Genomic DNA, 16,458 nt, shown 5'->3' with positions numbered 1-16,458 from the left:
TAACAAAATCATCTCTAATTTATTTATTTTTTATTGTAGAAAAGCTAATAATTTCAAAAATGTCAAAGTAATACGAATTTAGACACGCTGTCGTAACAAAATATATATATAATTTTATCACTAAACAACGTAATAGGTCCCCGTAGTCCAGTGGTTTTAGGTCCAATTTTATTTTTTTATTGATATTTATCACATTTTTTGCAAATATTGGAACAGAAATCAATGTGTATAGTTAACCAATGTTCTCCCTGTAAATTTTGAACAAAAATTCAAAGGCATTGAAAAGCATATGTTGCTTATTTCCCCTCCCTTCCACAATCTTTCACATACATTGCAGCTACTTTCTCAAAAATCAATCCATTGACTAGTTTTACACTTGTAAAAAACTGTTGGCTATAAACTTGAGTAGAGGCCCCAACTACGATCCCTATCGAGCTAAGAAATTAACCTTAATCATATTTTAAAAAAAAAGCCCCAGACTGTTAGGAGTTAGGTTAATTAAATTTGATTTCTTGAATTTCGACCAAGAGTGTTTGTGTTATGGATAAAATTCTGGTCAAGAACTTTTTAGAATGAATTTGAAATAAGAATTTTACATGTAGATCTAAATGGTTGTTTGTCATTCTCACATACAAGAGGTTTCCCATAGCTGTATTAGTGGGCCAAAATTTGTGCTAAAAGAATGTCATTTGACAATAATGGCATTTAAAAGAATTGAAATAGTCAGTGTTTAGGATAACAGGATTATGTAAGTTCCGGTATCTATACTAAACAAGAGCTCGTCGAACACGAAATGCCCCTTTGATGCATTCAGTAATTGCACAAGAAACAGAAATTGTATGCTCACTGTTAACAAAAACTTTCTACCGTTCTGGTTCATAGGTCACTAGGTCAAAATCAAGGTTAAATTTCATTTCGGAACACAAAGCTATGCACGTGGTCCAAATTTGAAGGCTGTAGCTACGGAAGTGTGAAAGTAGGCCACTAGGTCAAGATCAAGGTCAACTTATTTTTAAGGTTCATCTTGCCACTCAAAACTATACATGTGGTCCAAATTTGAATGATATAGTTTACGGACATGAAGATTCTAAGCTTTTCCCTATACAAGTCTATATGAACCATGTGACTCTAGGGGCGGGGTCATATTTGACCCTATAGGGATAATTTGAACAAACTTGGTAGATAACCACTAGATGATGCTACATTACAAATATCAAAACCATAGTCTTTGTGTTTTGGACAAGAAGATTTTTTCAAATATTTCCCTATGTGACCCCCAGAGGAATAATCGGAACAATCTTAGTAGAGGACCACTAGACGATGTCATATACAAAATATCAAAGCCCTAGGCCCTGTGGTTTTTGACAAGAGGTTTCTCAAGGTTTTTCCCTATATAAGTCTATATAATCCAGGTGACCCCCGGGGTGGGGCCATATTTGACCCCAGGAAAATGATCTGAACAATCTTGGTAGAGGACCACTAGATTTTGCTACATACCAAATATCAAAGCCCTAGGCCCTGTGATTTTGAACAAGAAGATCAGAAACCGTTAAACTGTTCCTGGCCAGTGAGACCTTGACCTTTGACTTAATAACCTTAAAATCAATAGGGGTCATCTGCTGGTCATAACCAACCTCACTATCAATTTTCCTGACACTAGGCCCAAGCGTTCTTGATTTATTGCCCAGAAACCATTTTACTGTTCCTGGTCACTGTGACCTTGACCTTTGACATACTAACCTCAAGATCAATAGGGGTCATCTGCTGGTCATCTTATTTATCTCCTTATCAACTTTCATGACCCTAGGCCTAAATGTTCTTGAGTTATCATCCGGAAACCATTCAACTGTTCAGGGTCACTGTGACCTTGACCTTCAACATACTGGCTTCAAAATAAATAGGGGTCATCTGCTGGTCATAACCAACCTTCTTATCAACTTTCATGATCATAAGCCCAAGTGTTATTGAGTTATCATCCGGAAACCGTTTAACTATTCAGGGTCACTATGACCTTGACCTTTGACATACAAACCTCAAAATCAATAGGGGTCATCTGCTGGTGATGACCAACCTCCCTATTAACTTTCATGATCCTAGGCCCAAGTGTTCTCGAGTTATCATACGGAAACGGATTGGTCTACATTCCGACCAACCGACCAACATCTGCAAAAACAATATACCCCTCCTTCTTCGAAAGGGGGCATAAAAAGAATATTAGAAGAACATGAGGTTGAGCGTGATCTTACGCAGGCTCAATGTGTAAATTGTTCTTGTTGTTTCTTGGGGGGGTTTTGTGTTGTTGTTTCTTTTTTTTTGGGGGGGGGGGGGGGGGGTCTTTTTTAAAAGCTATTTGTAACAAATGAACTGAAAAGAAACTGTGCATTCCCGGATTCAAAAATTAGTATTAAAGAAACAAACTGAGAGAAAAGGCATGGTCGTTGGGGCGCATAGCGCCGAGTGTAGGTATGTACCGAAGGAGGTATACTAAACAAATTTAAATATTAGTACTTTTGTAACTGGTGAACTATGGGTGCATTTTGGGACTAGATTCTGAGCACAAAAATATCACTATTATCTTTAACTCATGAACACTATTTTCCATTGTCTGTCTAGTCTTGACACATTTGAAGAAATGATTAGATCTTCGTTCATTTAAACAAAACATTTTAAAACGTTTTCCTTTTTATAAAACTTTATATAGCAAATGACGTCAATGGTGGAAGGGGAAATAACTTTGGATGGAAAAAACGTCGGTTAGAGTAACTTCTCCTATATTTTGCAAACGGCGTCGAGGTGGTAGGGAAAGTAACTTTGGATGGAATGAAAGTCAGTTAGAGTAGCCTCCCCTTTATTTGCAAATGCCGTCAAGGATGGGAGGGAAGTAACTTTGGATGGAAAAAGGTCGGTAAGAGTAACTTCCCCTTTATTTTGCAAATGGCGTCGTGGATGGAAGAGGAAGTAACTTTGGATGGGAAGAGTTCGGTAAGAGTAAATTCCCCTTTATTTTGCAAATGGCGTCATGGATGGAAGGGGAAGTGACTTTGGATGGGAAGAGGTCAGTTAGAATAACCTCCCCTTTATTTTGCAAATGGCGTCAAAGTTGGTAGGGGAAATAACTTGAGATTGAAAAAGGTCAATAGAGTAACCTCCCCTTTACTTTGCAAATACCGTCAAGGATGGGAGGGGAAGTAACTTTGGATGGGAAAAGGTCGGTTAGAATAACCTCCTCTTTATTTTGCAAATGGCGTGAAGGGTGGAAGGGGGGATACCTTTGGATGGGGAAAGGTCAGTTAGAGTAACCTCCCCTTTATTTTGCAAATGGCGTCAAGGGTGGGAGGGGAAGTAATTTTGGATGAAAAAAAAGTCGGAAACAGTAACCTCCCATTTATTTTGCAAATGGCGTGAAGGATGGAAGGGGAAGTAACTTTGGATGAGGAAAGGTCGGTTAGAGTAACCTCCCCTTTATTTTGCAAATGGCGTCAAGGGTGGAAGGGGAAGTAACTTTGGATGAGGAAAGATCGGTTAGAATAACCTCCCTTTTATTTTGTAAATGGCGTCAAGGGTTGGAGGGGAAGTAACTTTGGATGAAAAAAAGTCGGCAACAGTAACCTCCCCTTTATTTTGCAAATGGCGTGAAGGGTTGAAGGGGAAGTAACTTTGGATGGGGAAAGGTCGGTTAGAGTAACCTCCCCTTTATTTTGCAAATGGCGTCAAGGGTGGAAGGGGAAGTAACTTTGGATGGGGAAAGGTCGGTTAGAGTAACCTCCCCTTTATTTTGCAAATGGCGTCAAGGGTGGGAGGGGAAGTAACTTTGGATGAAAAAAAGTCGGTAACAGTAACCTCCCCTTTATTTTGCAAATGGCGTTAAGGGTGGAAGGGAAGTAACTTTGGATGAGGAAAGGTCGGTTAGAGTAAACTCCCCTTTATTTTGCAAATGGCGTCAAGGGTGGAAGGGGAAGTAACTTTGGATGACAAAAAAATCGGTAACAGTAACCTCCCCTTTATTTTGCAAATGGCGTGAAGGGTGGAAGGGGAAGTAACTTTGGATGAGGAAAGGTCGGTTAGAGTAAACTCCCCTTTATTTTGCAAATAGCGTCAAGGGTTGAAGGGGAAGTAACGTTGGATGGGGAAAGGTCGGTTAGAGTAACCTCCCCTTTATTTTGCAAATGGCGTCAAGGGTGGAAGGGGAAGTAACTTTGGAAGGGGAAGGTCGGTTAGAATAACCTCCCCTTTATTTTGCAAATAGCGTCAAGGGTGGGAGGGGAAGTCACTTTGGAGGAAAAAAAGTCGGAAACAGTAACCTCCCCTTTATTTTGCAAATGGCGTCAAGGGTGGGAGGGGAAGTAACTTGGGATGAAAAAAAGTCGGTAACAGTAACCTCCCCTTTATTTTGCAAATGGCGTCAAGGGTGGAAGGGGAAGTAACTTTGGATGGGGAAAGGTCGGTTAGAGTAACCTCCCCTTTATTTTGCAAATGGCGTCAAGGGTGGGAGGGGAAGTAACTTTGGATGAAAAAAAGTCGGTAACAGTAACCTCCCCTTTATTTTGCAAATGGCGTGAAGGGTGGAAGGGGAAGTAACTTTGGATGGGGAAAGGTCGGTTAGAGTAACCTCCCCTTTATTTTGCAAATGGCGTCAAGGGTTGGAGGGGAAGTAACTTTGGATGAAAAAAAGTCGGTAACAGTAACCTCCCCTTTATTTTGCAAATGGCGTCAAGGGTGGAAGGGGAAGTAACTTTGGATAAGGAAAGGTCGGTTAGAGTAACCTCCCCTTTATTTTGCAAATGGCGTCAAGGGTGGAAGGGGAAGTAACTTTGGATGGGGAAAGGTCGGTTAGAGTAACCTCCCCTTTATTTTGAAATAGCGTCAAGGGTGGAGGGGAAGTAACTTTTGAGGAAAAAGTCGGTTAAACAGTAACCTCCCCTTTATTTTGCAAATGCGTCAAGGGTGGAAGGGGAAGTAACTTTGGATGGGAAAGTCGTTAGAGTAACTCCCCCTTTATTTTGCAAATGGCGTCAAGGGGGGAAGGGGAAGTAACTTTGGATGAAAAAAGTCGGTTTGAATAACCTCCCCTTTATTTTGCAAATGGCGTCAAGGTGGAGGGAAGTAACTTGGATGAAAAAAGGTCGGTTAAGTAACCTCCCATTTATTTTGCAAATGGCGTGAAGGGTGGAAGGGGAAGTAACTTTGGATGGAAAAAGTCGGTTAGAGTAACCTCCCCTTTATTTTGCAAATGGCGTCAAGGGTGGAAGGGGAAGTAACTTTGGATGGAAAAAAGGTCGGTTAGAGTAACCTCCCCTTTATTTTGCAAATGGCGTCATGGATGGAAGGGGAAGTAACTTTGGATGGAAAAAGGTCGGTTAGAGTAACCTCCCCTTTATTTTGCAAATGGCGTCAAGGGTGGAAGGGGAAGTAACTTTGGATGAGAAAAGGTCGGTTAGAATAACCTCCCCTTTATTTTGCAAATGGCGTCATGGATGGAAGGGGAAGTAACTTTAATGGGGAAAGGTCGGTTAGAGTAACCTCCCCTTTATTTTGCAAATGGCGTCAAGGGTGGAAGGGGAAGTAACTTTCGATGGGAAAAGGTCGGTTAGAGTAACCTCCCCTTTATTTTGTAAATGGCGTGAAGGGTGGAAGGGGAAGTAACTTTTGATGGAAAAAGGTCGGTTAGAGTAACCTCCCCTTTATTTTGCAAATGACGTCAAGGGTGGAAGGGGAAGTAACTTTGGATGGGGAAAGGTCGGTTAGAGTAGCCCCCCCCCCCTTTATTTTGCAAATGGCGTCAATGGTGGAAGGGGAAGTAACTTTGGATGGGAAAAGTCGGTTAGAATAACCTCCTCTTTATTTTGCAAATGGCGTCATGATGGAGGGAATAACTTTGGAATGTAAAAAGGTGGTTTAGAGTAACCTCCCATTTATTTTGCAAATGGCGTTAAGTGGTAAGGGGAAGTAACTTTGGATGAGAAAAGTCGGTTAGATAACCTCCCTTTATTTTGCAAATGCGCTCAAAGTGGAAGGGGAAGTAACTTTGGATCTAAAACCGGTAAAATGAACTAGTATTCTTTGTAAAATGGGTCAAGGTAAAGGGATTATTTATAAAGCGAAATAACCACAATTTTATGGCAAATGTTCATGATGAAGAAAAGTAAACACTCGATAGACAAATGAAAGGTCGGATTAAGTAACTCCCTTTAGTTTAAAGTTCAAGGTGAAGGAATACTTTGGATGAAAAAATGTTAAAAACTCCGACTTTATTAAGAAACAACAGCAAGTATAAAAGAATTAACATTAATACATGAAAAATGAAAACGGTTTGTAAACCACTTCCCTTCATTTGCAAATGGCGTCATAGGGCAGGAGAAGTCAAGAACATTTGGTTGGTGAAAGGTCGTATTGAACAGTAACCCCTTAATTTCACACATGGCCTAGTGGTTCGTCAACGCAGGTGGACTTGAACCTTTGTGCTAATGAACAGTTGGTCAATTAACCTGCTCCCCATCATCTATTAGGCAAATTCAGTCAAGGTGCAAGTTAAGAAACTGGATTAACATGACAGGTCGGTATTTTAAAAACCTGACCCCAAATATATGTTCAAATGCATGTCAATCATGATGAAGTAATATTACTGGGTAAAGTCGGTCTAAGTACCTCATTGTTTTCATGTGTCAGGTCTGGAGACTTGTCTTTACATGAGTGGCCAAAAGTCGATTTGAGTAACCTCACCATGTTATTCTTGCAATTTCACATCTGGATGCAAGAGCGAAGTAATTATCGGAATGGATAATGTCGGTCCCAGTGACCTCACTTTAATTGATTCCCAACAATAGGGGTTGATCTGCATGAAGAATACTATGAAGAAATATTCTGGTCGAGTAGCTCTCCATTATTGCAAATGGTTCAAGTTAGGCGGAAATACTTGAGGATAATCAAAATGGATTAGAGTAATCCTCCCCTTTATTATGCAAATGGCGTCAAATGCGAGGGGAAGTGACTTTGGACGAGAAAAAAGTCGGTTAGAGTAACCTCCCCTTTATTTTGCAAATGGCGTCAAGGGTTGAAGGGAAGTAACTTTGGATGGGAAAAGGTCGGTTAGAATAACCTCCCCTTTATTTTGCAAATGGCGTCAAGGGTGGAAGGGGAAGTGACTTTGGACGAGAAAAAAGTCGGTTAGAGTAACCTCCCCTTTATTTTGCAAATGGCGTCAAGGGTTGAAGGGAAGTAACTTTGGATGGGAAAAGGTCGGTTAGAATAACCTCCCCTTTATTTTACAAATGGCGTCAAGGGTTGAAGGGAAGTAACTTTGGATGGGAAAAGGTCGGTTAGAATAACCTCCTCTTTATTTTGCAAATGGCGTCAAGATTGGTAGGGGAAATAACTTTGGATGTAAAAAATGTGTGGTTTAGAGTAACCTCCCTTTATTTTGCAAATGGCGTTAGGACTTGTAGGGGAAGTAACTTTGGATGGAAAAATGTCGGTGAGAGTAACCTCCCTTTATTTTGCAAATGGCGCCAATGTTGGTAGGGGAAGTAACTTTGGATGCTAAACACCCCTGCATTTTGCAAATGGTATGACGATAGGATAGATTAACTAGATAATTGAATAATTAAATGCAGTAATAGCATTTATTTTAAAAGAAATAAACAACACAATTTTATGGCGTTTTATTCATTTTTCAAGCAACAATAAACAGCACAGATAGTCACAAATGAAAGTGGAAAGTATAATCATAGTGTTAAAGTTCTGAAAAAGAATATTTGTAAGTTAAACACAAGTTAAAAACTTAGCTGACTGTCATTAAGAAACAACCAGCGAACAGATAAAAGTATTAACAATATAATACAATGAATAAAATGTATAAAACTAGAAATTGCTTTTGTAAAAACGCACATGTCTCCCCCAATGCAAAGTCCTATAGGCAAGAAGTCAATAGGGGTCAGGAGCGAAAGTCAAAGAGACACTGATGGTTGGTTGCAATAGGGATCATCTACTTGGCATATCCAGTAATCCCGCTAAATTTCAACACTATTGGCCTAGTGGTTCTCAAGTCACTGTTCAGGCTCCTGTGACCTTGACCTTTGATCTAATGACCTCTGGTCATTTACTCTGCATGTCCAATCATCCTATTAAGGGTCAACATTCTAGGTCAAGAGGTTCTCAAGTTATTTTCCAGAAATGATTTAACATGACCAGGCCTCTGTGACCTTGACCTTTAATAGACTGACCCAAAAATCAATAGGGGTCATCTACTCTGCATGTTCAATCATCTTATGAAGTTACAATATTCTGGGTCAAGTGGTTCTCAAGTTACTGATCGGAAATTGTTTTCCATTTTCAGGCTCCTGTGACCTTGTCCTTTAACAGAGTGGCCCCCCAAAATCGATAGGGGTCATCTACTCTACATGTTCAATCATCCTATGAAGTTTCAACATTCTGGATCAAGAGTCTGAAGTTATTGATCGGAAATGGTTATCAATGTTCAGGCCCCAGTGACCTTGACTTTAATTGAGTTACCCCAAAAACAATAGGGGTCATTTATTCTGCATGAAGAATCATCCTATGAAGTTTAAATATTCTGGGTCGAGTGGTTCTCAAGTTACTGACCAGAAATGGTTTTCAATGTTCAGGCCCCTGTGATCTTGACCTTTAACGGAGTGACTCCAAAATCAATAGGAGTCATCTACTTTGCATGTACAATCATCCTATGAAGTTTCAACATTCTTGGTCAAGTGGTACCCAAGTTATTGATCGGAAATGGTTTTCAATGTTCCGGCCCCTGTGACCTTGACCTTTGACGGAGTGACCCCAAAATCAATAGGGGTCATCTACTCTTCATGACCAATCATCCTATTAAGTTTCAACATTCTGGGTCAAGTGGTTCTCTAGTTATTGATCGGAAATGGTTTTCAATGTTCAGGCCCATGTGACCATGACCTTTGACAGAGTGACCCCAAAAACAATACGGGTCGTCTACTCCAGCAGCCCTACAACTCTTATTAAGTTTGAAGGTTCTAGGTCAAATGGTTCTTCAGTTATTGCTCGGAAATGAAGTGTGACGGACGGACGGACAGGGCAAGAACAATATGTCTCAGAGGGGGGGGGGAGACATAATTATTAGATTTGCAAGACAGACATGACTGATAGGTAAGATACTTCTGAGGGAAACATTTAATTTCTAAATGTGAAAAAACATTCTACCTAGAATTACAAATAAAAAAAAAATCTAAAACTAGTTGATATACTGATAATGAAATTTTGATTGTCATTTAAGGGATTCTTCCAGCCATTTATGTTCTAAGTTGTGTCACTTTATTTTTAAGCCGTTTTTTCCCTCAAGATATTGATGCTTGTTATCTACTACTGCCGTTAAAAGATATAGAAGGGGGACAGTTTGCTTGTTCCAGTTCAAGATCAAAATATCTATCACAGAGTAATCTTAAATCTGGTGTTCCTGAGTGAAAGATAATTCAGTATTACACGTTCTTTTTAATTCTTATCTTTCTAACAATTTTAATCAAATTGTACACATAGGCCGGTTCAAACGTTCATTCAGAGCTTATATTGTATTGGTTTTTGTCTTGTCGAATAAAAATAAATTCATGTCTTATTATCTTATTCCCCAGGCAGAGACTGTCATGCTCTATTTCATGACGTCACAATGCTTATGTTGCAAAAAAAAATGGGAAAAAAGTTCAGTATGTCTACGAGATGTTTGTTTTACATTTTAATGATTTTGCAAGTATTTTAGTGTTTTTGTATGCATTTATACTATACACATTTGCCTTTTTGAAGCACATATCAAGCCCTTATAATTCATATCCTTTCGCGTTCAAGTGTAGTTCCGTACTAGTGAAAATCATATTTGAAACAACGAGTTTATCATGTTATAATCTAACATTTTATTCCAGAAATGAGGACTAAACATCTAAAAGTTTGCCCACAATTCTATTACCATTGATCAGCGCATCGTTTTACCTATCATTTTTAGATTAAGTGTTAAGTGTAACACATTGTTGCTAGTAAAGACAAAATTGTTTTAAAAGTCATTTCAACCCCAAAGGTTAATGTTAATGCTCAGAGTTAGGTGTCGGTTAATAGTTATGCCAAACAGTGTAAAAATCAGTGTACAAGAAATGAGGCTAAAATGACTTTTTGCGGTAAAATGAAAGCTAAGATTTTATCTGTATATTTTGTCGTTACTAGAGTACGGAATTTCCTGTCAAGCTTTCAGAGTATTACTGAGACATAACGAAACATTATATCCTGATAAACCCACTGTTTCAGAAAGTGGGAAATCCAAATACAATTTTCACATGCACGCAACATCAATTAAACGCAAAAGAATATGTATTTATAATTATAACCGAAAAAAATTTTAACGAAAACAAATATAGAAAAAATATATTAAACTGTAAAAGAAATCAACCTCGTGGAATTATTTAACTTTTTCCAACGTATGCCATAAGAGTAAGCGTAACGTTACGTATTACGTGTGACGTTTAACGATTACACTGATAATGAATGCTATTTAAACCACAAAGATTTAAATACATGAAATAAATTTTGTATGATTTAGATGTATATGTAAAATTGAATTATTTTTTCACAATATTTAACTATTTTTCACGTGGGAACACTGGAGTTTATATTTTTGCGAGCTGCATCTAAAATTATTCGATTTTCGATCTTACACTGAAACAAACAAATATTAATCTCTCGTCCTAAAATTTATCATTTGTGAATGTGACTTTTGTATTTATACTGATCAACGTATATTTATTCATTTTTTTTAAAACTATTCTTGTCCAGTTTATATACAAAAAAAATATATTTTTATATAAGGAGTACAATTTTGAAGGGCTTAAGGAATAATGAACTAAATCAGTATTCTATGTGGCTTCTAACAGCTATTGACTGTCCCTGATGTTTTTATTTCATTTATCTAAGTCCAATGTGCATTTTGTGTTCATAAAAATATATTGTTTGATAAATAACTTGATAAAAATAAAGATTCATAATTTGGTATGACCAATAGCAAGAAATATTTGTTGCGCCTAAATATAGTCCGGCTATATCAATGTTCCGAAAAAATGTCCTCATTCTAACTTCAAATAGTTATCCTAAAATTTAGGAAAAAAACTTATCAAATGCAATTAAGCGAATGTTACACATTTAGGTCGCTGAAACATTATCAACTAAAGCTATCACTGACCAAGATTAATACCCCCAACCACCGCTTTGATAAAGAGAAAGTAAAATGTTGTCATCATGACTTTTGACCTTCAAGAGTGACCTTGACATTCGACCTTATGGGATAGAGGAAGTGTGGGTAGGGCTAAAAGTCGGGAAATGCTGCTAAGAAACAGTCAAACTGAGAAGTGTGTCTTAAAACTAATAGTCGAGCCGTTTAGAAAATATCGAGCGGGAATGAAGTTAAGCTAGTTGACCTTTGACCTCCAAAAGTAGCCTTGACTTTGGGCCTTATGACCTGGATTATGTGATCTTCATATCATCTTGATGAGATTGATAATTCATGCCAGTTGTATGAAAACCTTCCCAGCGGACACAATGATTGGACGGCCGAACGGACCGGCGGACATGCGTGACTCCAATATAGCCCCATTTATTTTGTACATGGAGGTATAATTATATACATGTCAACTTAATATATGTCTAATTTGTTTAACTATGCTGGTATCAGGGCGGCTGTGGTATGCTTCTGTCAGGTCTGTTGTGTCTTCATCATACTTGGTTCTTCCTTCTGCATATATTTCACACTTGTTCATTTGAAATCACTCTGAAAATGAGAATATATAATTAAGACAGGAAATGCTTCAAGATGAAAAGTAAAATAAGGTTATACTAAATCTTCCAGGTTTTTTTTCTCTTTTCAGAATATCGGTACAAATATATATCCGAGTCCTCTTTTTCTTCGCAGGCGAAGATTATTGGACTGTTTGACAAAAGGCAGCATATTAACAAGAAATACTTTGACAAAAAGTAAGCAAAACAATTATATTACATGTGCGTTTCAACAGCCCTGTAGATATACGTTTCAATAACCCTTTAACTCTGTACTTAACGTTTCAATAGCCCTGTACGTATGTAGTTCCTGCGTGCGTCTTTGCCGAATTGCTTACAAAATGAAGACGAAAATATATTTAAAACACACACACGCACACACACGTCCAAACGCTGTCTGAATATGTTTTTAATTAGTCAATATTCAAGAAAAGAGTTATGGTTTATTACCTATCTTCTCATCTAAAAATAATAGACGGCAGCAACTTTGGGCTATTCAACTGCCATGTCACCAAATAAAGTTATCTGAATGATAGAAAAGTCAAACGAGGGCCATAACTTTGTACACATGCAAAACTGATTTATGGAACCTGTACAGTGCCTGTAAGCTCACCACAGTGGACAAGTGTGTAAGGTTTCAATCCATACTGAGATACCAGTTTACATACACATGATACAAAAACTTAATCAAACATTGCCAAGTCGAAAAAGGGGCATAATTTTGTAAATATGGAATTAGAGTTAAGAAACCTGATCAATGAATGCAAGATCATCACAGTGGACAAGTGTGTGAAGTTGCAATCCATTTCCATAAGTGGGTGCAGGAATACCTGCTTACATACAAAAACTAACTGAAATTACTGAACTGACTGGAAAAAAAGAGGAGTTATCGAATCTTGTACACTGCATGTCAGAACATCACAGCGAACAAGTGTGTGAAGTTGTAATCCAGTCCCCTTAGTAGGTACTGACATACTAGTACCAGTTTACATACACTTAACCATATAGGGACGAAGACGACGAACAGGCGACCTATTCTTCGAATAACCGAGCTAAAATATGCCATATCAATCTCATCAAAATAATTGTAAAAGTTATGGACGCTATGCCATTCAGGTAATATTACCATAGCAAACAGTGTTTAAAGTTTCATTTATTTGCGTGTTGTTTAGTTCCTCAGAAAACTAACCCGCTGACAATCGCAATCAGAATTCTCCTGAAAAATGTCTGAGTATTAAAGAGAAATAATACCATCAAAATGACCGTAAGACTTATGAAACCTAGGTTTCTTCTTGCCATTATGGAAAAGGAATTGTAACGTTTCGTACAGTTTCGGTGAGCAAGAACAGATATATTGAGAATCATGAATAATGTGTCTAGGGTATATGAATAGCTCAACGGATTTACGTTAAAAGGGGAAATTAATCATAAAAGATCGGTGCCAGGGTTATGGGAGTCATCTTACATGCTGACCTTGAAAATGCTTGATAAAATAAAATTATGAAGTCCAAAAAATGGGACTTAACGCACGAAAAAAGGCATACATTAAATCCCGACCAAATGCACATACCCACTTCATGTTGATGACGTATACCAAGTTTCATTTGAATTGATATACAAGGTGCAGATGTAGTTGTAATACATATATTGAGATCTCAAGTGGAGCATAATTAAAACATAATAATGGACATAAAAGTCCAAACTATAAATTATGCGCACGCGGAGGTAAATTAAGCTGCATTTAAGTCGGATGGAATATGTTGAAAATGTTGAATACACAGTTACAAATATATTTGTAATACTGTATAGTTTAACAAGAGCTGTCTGAGGAGGAGAGCAATGCTCGCCTTTTCACTTGAATAAATATAAGTGAGAAAAGGGACATTAATTTGTAAATATGCAATACAGAGTACAATGCATGTTAATTTATGACAGTGGACAAGTGTGTGACGTTTCAATTCATGTCCACTGGTGGGTACTGAGTTATATAAGTATAATTCTAAGCAAAAAGGGGGCATAATTCAGAAAATATTGGTGCAAGATTTATGCACCTTGTGTCGTATGATGTGACTATTTCAAGTTTGAATCAAATTCATTTTAACTGAGAAAAAGTGAAAGTGTATCAAAACTTTAACCTGAAATTCTAAGTAAAAAGGGGAGCATAATTTATGAAATATTGTTGCAAGAGTTATGACCCTAGTGTCAGATGATATCGGTGATGATGTTGAACAACTATTTAAAGTTTGAATCAAATCCATTTAGTTATCAAATGCATTTATAAAATATTGGTGCAAGGGTTATGGCCATTGTGTCATATGATATGGGTGATGATGTTAAACAACTATTTTAAGTTTGAATCAAATCTATTTGGTAATAAAACCCTTCCAGTATAGGCACATAGAAGTTATGGAGCAAAAACCAAATATCTAACCGTTGACCTTGAATCGTGACCTTGACCTTTGACCATCAGGCATAGGTGATGTGTTCAACAATTAAAAAAAAAAAAAGAAAGAAAGAAAAAAAAACAAGAGCACCGCCCTTCGGGTGCTAACGCTCATCATGAGATTTTTTGTATAATAGAAAAATTGTCCTACTCATGATTTTCTAAGTCCAAAAAGGGTCATTATTCTTGCAAAAAGCAGGATGGAGTTATGTTCTTGATGTACATAGTGAGCTTATGATGGTGAACAACTGTTGCAAGTTTCAAAGCAATAGCTTGAGTAGTTTAGGGGAAAAGCTGACCTAAACATAAAACTTAACCAATAAATCTGATATTTTCTAAGTCCAAAAGGGCCCATAAGTCTTGCAAAAAGCAGGACAGAGTTATGTTTCTTGCGGTACATGGTCAGCTTATGATGGTGAACAAGTGCTGCAAGTTTTAAAGCAATAGCTTTAATAGTTTATGAGAAAAGCTGACTTAAACATATTACTCAACCAAGAAAACTGATTTTCTAAGTCCAAAAGGGGCAATAATTTTTGCAAAAGCAGGATGGAGTTATGTGTCTTGATGTACAGGGTCAGCTTAAGATGGTGAACAAGTGTTGCAAGTTTCAAAGCAATAGCTTTGATAGTTTAGGTGAAAAGCTGACCTAAACATAAAACTTAACCAGGCAACGCCGACGCCGAAACCGCTCAAGTGATGACAGTAACTCATCTTTTTTTTTTCAAAAAATCAGATGAGCTAAAAAACACACATGTTTGATGGGGGTAAAATAAGTTTCAAAGCTATATGCCTTTAAATAATAGCCATATGTACTTGTTTGCCAAACTTTTACCAAGGTGTGACGACGACGCCAGGGTGAGTAGAACAGCTAGACTATTCTTCGAATTGTCGAGCTAAAAAGAGCATAATTCAAAACAAGGCGCTGCGTTCAACAAACGCTTGAAGCTCCCAGTGGTATCCTTGTCGATAGATTTTGCACCTAAGTCCAAAACGAGGTCAAAGTTAAGGTCAAAATGAGGTCAGGTGATGTCTGAAGATGAGGAATGGTCACAGGTTACATCTGCATTAGTATTAAGTCATACTAGTAAGGGGTATTGATGCTAGACGAAACAATCCCATCTGGTTAACCTCGTACGGACGGACGAACGAACGGACGGACAGGACAATCACTATATGCCTCCCGCATCAGAAGATGCTGGGGGCATAAAAACAGTAACAGAACATGACAGTCCCGACAATATGCCCATGTCTTCTTCATGTAGATGGTTTATACGAGACTTCATTTGAATTGGTACACAAGGTACAGACGTAGTTGTCATATTGTTAAGTCCAAACAAAATTTGAAGAAAACTGTAGAAGGAGTAAAAACACAAGAAAGTGTGAGAGATGGACAGAATGACAGACGGACAGTTCAAACTCTATACGCCATCCTGGCCTTCGACATCTGAGGCATAAACTAGAAATGTATCACAGAATAAATATCTACTTCAAATTTTATTTTTCATAATTTTAAGTATTTTTGTTGAAATCCAATTTAAAAATAACTGGTGAAAACTGGGCACCAGCACAAAGTATCGTAACAACTAAGGGAAGTTAATCTTTAAAAAATCCTAAGTCCACACAAAAAAAACCTTACCAGGTAGAGATAGGTTAAGATACTTCTCAAAAGTGGATAAAACATGCATGTTGTACTACAGGAAAGTGGTATTGTTTTTTCCTTACGACCAGTAATAAGGAAGTTACAATATAAGCTATTAATAGTTACAACAGAGGGAATTAATTAACTATGGACCTGGTTCTTGCACATGACATTCTGTCTCATGAGGGTATACAACTGAGGCAACTTGCATCAAAATCCTTCCATGCACGAAGAAGAAATGCTCAAGACAAAGTCATTCTTGTACGTGACCTTTGGCCACTAAGTGTAATCTTGACCTTTGACCTAGGGACCTGGTTTTTGCGCGTGACACGTCGTCTATCTATGCTTATTATTTGTGTCAAATTATTTTGAAATCGGACCATGCATGTTAAAGTTATGAACCGGACACAAGACCACATTATCAGTATATATGTAGTGAAAATTGGCCAAGTTCAACCAAGGACTGTGACCTTGACCACTGAGCTAGGGACCTGGTGTTTGCGCATGACACATTGTCTATCCATGCTTATTACTTGGGTCAAATAATTTGGAAATCAAGCCATGCAAGTCAAAGTTATGG

This window comes from Mercenaria mercenaria, chromosome 4 (genome assembly GCF_021730395.1).
Source record: "Mercenaria mercenaria strain notata chromosome 4, MADL_Memer_1, whole genome shotgun sequence".
Classification (NCBI taxonomy): domain Eukaryota; kingdom Metazoa; phylum Mollusca; class Bivalvia; order Venerida; family Veneridae; genus Mercenaria; species Mercenaria mercenaria.
This window is presented reverse-complemented; position numbering follows the sequence as displayed.